The sequence below is a fragment of the Apium graveolens genome, unplaced genomic scaffold (assembly GCF_009905375.1).
Source record: "Apium graveolens cultivar Ventura unplaced genomic scaffold, ASM990537v1 ctg750, whole genome shotgun sequence".
Lineage (NCBI taxonomy): Eukaryota > Viridiplantae > Streptophyta > Magnoliopsida > Apiales > Apiaceae > Apium > Apium graveolens.
Genome location: NW_027420377.1, coordinates 113,483 through 117,725, shown reverse-complemented (window position 1 = coordinate 117,725; position 4,243 = coordinate 113,483).

Below are 4,243 nucleotides of genomic sequence, written 5' to 3'. Positions count from 1 at the left end.
ATTCCCTTAAATCCAAGTACATGGCTGAAGATGCTTCTAGCAAAAAGTTTCTGGTTAGTAATTTTATTAACTATAAAATGGCTGATACTAGACCGGTCATGGAACAGTATAATGAACTATTAAGGATTTGGGGACAGTTTGTTCAACACGACATGAAAATGGATGAATCCATTTCGGTTTCCAATGTTATAGACAAACTGCCACCCTTGTGGAAAGATTTCAAACACACCCTAAAACATAATAAGGAAGAGATGACTTTCGTTGAACTTGGAAGTCAATTTCAGAATTGAAGAGGCTTTAAGGGCTCAAGAAATTGAGAAAAATCCTAAGGGAAAGAATCAAGTCGGTAACTCTTCTGTAAATATGGTTGAAGATGGTGGATCTTCTATGAATTCAAACAAAGACAATGGTAAGAAGAGGAAGTTTATAAAAATAATAATACCTCTTCCAACAAGAAACCAAAATTGACATGTTGAAAGTGTGGCAAACCTAGTCATTTCAAGAAGGATTGTCGGGTTGGTAAAGGCAAGCATAACGCTGGTCCAAGTGGATCTAAGGATCCAGAAAAGCAACAAGGTCAGATTTTAATACAAAATTATAATTCTAGGCAGAATTATGTGTCACTAATCTATGAGGCATTTATGTGCATGATTATAATGTTGCATGGTGGATTGATTCTGGAGCAGAAAGTCATGTTTGTAAAGATCTTCATTGGTTTGAAGATTTTCAACCAATCGAAGATGGATCTATGTTAAGGATGGGAAATGTTGCAACTGAACCAATAAAAAGACTAGGAAATGTAAAGCTTGTTTTTACTTCTGGAAAATATGTATTATTAAATAATGTGTTATATGTTCCTGGAATTCGAAAGAATCTCTTGTCTGGTGTTGTATTGAATAATTGTGGTTACAAACAAGTGTATGAAAGTGACAAGTATATATTGTCAAAGCATGGTACTTTTGTTGGATTTGGTAATATATGTAATGGTATGTTTATGTTGAATGTTAATGTCTCATTTGATGATGAATCTGCTTGTATGGCTTCTAATAGTACTAACAATAATTCGAATAAATCTAAATTATGGCATGCTAGACTGGGACATGAACATTATAAAAGAATAAATGATATGTCTAAAATGAGTCTCATACCTGCTATTGATATAAACAATGAGAAATGTAAAACATGTATGTTAACTAAGATAACCAGAAAGCCTTTCAAGGACGTAAACAAAATATCTGAAGTGTTGAAACTGATACATAACGATTTATGTGATTTTCATGCTACACCTTTGTTGGGAAATAAAAATATGTCATTATATTTATTGACGATGCATCTAGATATTGCTATGTTTATTAGTTGAATACTAAGGATGAAGCTTTTGAAAAATTTTAAATCTATAAAGAAGTAGAGCTACATAAAAGTACTATGATTAAAAATCTGCGTACTGATAGAGGAGGTGAGTATTATGATCCAGTATACTTTCAATCTACTAGTATAATACATCAAACCACTGCACCTTATACACCACAATAAAATGGTGTGGCAAAAAGGAAAAATAGGACTTTGAAAGAGATGGTTAATTTCATGTTATCGTATTCGGGTTTGAATGAAGGTTTTTGGGGTGAGGCTATGTTAACAGCCTGTTATTTGTTGAATAAGATTCCTAATAAGAGGAATAAATTTACCCCTTATGAACTTTGGTATAAAGAGCCACCAAAATTGAGTTTTCTGAGAGTTTGGGGATGTAGAGCAGTTGTAAGGCTTACTGAACCCAAATGGAGAAACTTGGGTGAAAGAGGTTTAGATTGTATTTTTGTGGGGTATGCTGAGCATTCCATTGCATATAGGTTCTATGTATTAGAATCTAATGATTATGTATCTGTGAATACGATTATCGAGTCAAGAGATGCTGACTTTGATGAAAATAGATTTACATCTATACCTAGACCAAGAGACATGATTCAGAATTCTTTCAGTAGGAACCCGGTTTAAACTGAAGATGTTCATGGACCTTCTGAACCAAGGAGAAGTTTTAGAGCTAGAAAAAACAAATCATTTGGACCTGATTTTCAACTTTATTTGGTTGAAGGTTCAAGAGATGAGGTTGAGATTGAGTCTAAGTACCAATATTGTTTTATTATTGAGGAGGATCCAAAAACATTTAATGAAGCAATGACATCAAGGGATGTTGCATTCTGGAAAGAAGTTATTCAGGATGAGATGGATTCTATCATGAATAATAACACATGGGAATTGAGTGATCTACCTCCTGGCTGTAAAGCATTAGGAAACATAGGGATCTTCAAAAGAAAAATGAAAGTGGATGGTACCATAGACAAATTTAAATCCAGATTGGTTATACAAGGCTTTAGGCAAAAAGAAGGGATTGATTACTTTGATACTTATGCTCCTGTTGCTAGGATTTCTACTATCAGGTTGTTGATAGCACTTGTATTTATACACAATCTTGTAATTCATCAAATGGATGTAAAAACTGCATTCTTGAATGGTGAATTAGATGAGGAGATTTATATGAAACAACCGAAAGGGTTTCTTATGCCTGGTAGTGAGCATAATGTGTGTAAATTGAAGAAATCTTTGTATGGTCTTAAACAAGCACCAAAAGATTGGCATAAAAAATTTGATAGTGTGGTTTTGTCTAATGGTTTTCTTCTTAACCAAGCAAACAAATGTGTATATAGCAAGTTTGATGCTTCTGGTAAAGAAGTTATAATTTGCTTATACGTAGATGATATGTTGATTTTTGGTACTGACCAAAATCAAGTGGATAAAACCAAGAAATTATTGTCATCTAATTTTGACATGAAAGACTTGGGAGAGGCTGAGGTGATTCTTGGTATAAAGATCAAGCGTACGAAAAATAGTATTTCAATTTCTCAATCTCATTATATTGAAAAGATTCTGAAAAGATTTACTTTAATAATTGTTCTCCAGTTAGCACTCCTTTTGATCCTATTCTTAAGCTAGTATCTAGTAAAGGAGTTGTAGTATCTCAACTTGAATTCTCAAGAGCGATTGGTAGCCTCATGTATGCCATGATAAGCACTAGGCCAGATATAGCCTATGCTTTTGGTAAGCTTAGTAGGTTTACTAGCAAACCAAGTTCACATTATTTACAAGCTTTTAGCTGAGTGTTCAAGTACTTAAAAGGAACCATGGATTATGGTTTGACTTATACTGGATTTCCTTCGGTTCTTGAAGGTCATTCGAATGCAAGTTGGATTTGTGATAAAGAGGATCATTCTTCTACGAGTGGTTGGGTATTTCTTCTTGGGGAGGTGATATTTCTTGGGCATTAGAAAAAACAGAGTTGTATTACTAACTCAACAATGGAATATGAGTTTGTAGCATTATCAGCTGCTGGTAAAGAAGCTGAATGGCTACGAAATCTGATTTATGAAATTCCATTGTGGCCTAAACCGATATCTCCCATATCTATCATATGTGATAGTGAGTCTGCCTTGTCTAATGCTTATAGAGAAGTGTACAAAGGCAAGTCTAGACACTTAGGTGTTAGACACAGCATGATTCAAGAGCTTATCATGTATGGTGTTATATCAGTGGAGTTTATAAGAACTCAACATAATTTAGCCGATCATTTGACCAAAGGGTTGAGAAGAGATCTTGTGTACAAATCGGCTGTAGGGGTGGGATTAAAGTCCATCTAAAATTTCTCATGTTGAGATACCCAATTCCCATCTAATATGACATTAGATGTTGAATTCAATACGGAAAGCTTAACATCTAGAGATTGGAATACATTAATAGTATCATCCCAAGGTATGTGTTCAGACCTGCAAGTTGAGGAGGTTGAAGTTTATCTTATTAATAGTTCTTTTGAAAAATTGCATATGCAGGTGCAAGAATAAAAGAGCTATCTATGTGAGCATGAAGTTTAGCTGCTTCAAAAAGTTAGGACTTGACTTTATTATGCTTATGAAGGATTAGGACACAAGGCTAGTAAAAGATAGTGTCAAGTGAGAACATTTGAGAATGTAAAGTTATGTGTATATTATCTTCATGTATTCATTATGAATAACAGAGGTTCAATCAGTTGTGATACCTTGATATTCGAATATTTAGGATGTGTAATAGACTAATATGAAATTCAATCGTCATGATATTTCATGGATGCATAAATTTGTTGTTTGTTGTGATTTTGTTTAGTTAATTATGGATTACGCTAAAATGGGGGAGGATTGTTAGATATTTTAGTGTAATT